The following is a 464-nucleotide window of genomic DNA, read 5'->3' as shown; positions in this document are numbered from 1 at the left end:
TCTGCTTTTGTGGCGTCTGATGCTTGGATTTCTAAGTTTATGGAGCGCAATGATCTCTATCTGCGCAAAAGAACAAATTTAACAGTTTTTCGGACGATGTGCTTGTAGGGCGTGCCGTCAGCTACATGAAGTATCTTATAAGTAATCTCCCGCGTTTCGGACTTGAGAGAATTATATTAATGGACGAAACCGCTGTTTATTTTGAGGATCCACGAGATACAGCCGTCGACATCACCGGAGCACGCCATGTTGTTCTCCGTTCGGCAGGGTTTGCATCCATGCGGATCACGATAGTGTTAGTTGTGACTGCAAGTGGCCGGAAGCTTCCACCACTCGTGATTTGGAAGGAGAAGAAAGGAAATCGCGCTATATCCACTGTGAACTCTGTGTGGGTGGCTCATCAGCCCAAAGCTTGGGTGGATCCTGAGCTGCTATCGGGCTGAATTGACCGTGTGTTTCCACCC

This window comes from Plasmopara halstedii, assembly GCF_900000015.1.
Source record: "Plasmopara halstedii genome assembly, contig: Scaffold_262, whole genome shotgun sequence".
Lineage (NCBI taxonomy): Eukaryota > Oomycota > Peronosporomycetes > Peronosporales > Peronosporaceae > Plasmopara > Plasmopara halstedii.
The sequence above is the reverse complement of the archived record's forward strand: the minus strand, read 5'-3'. Positions refer to the sequence as shown.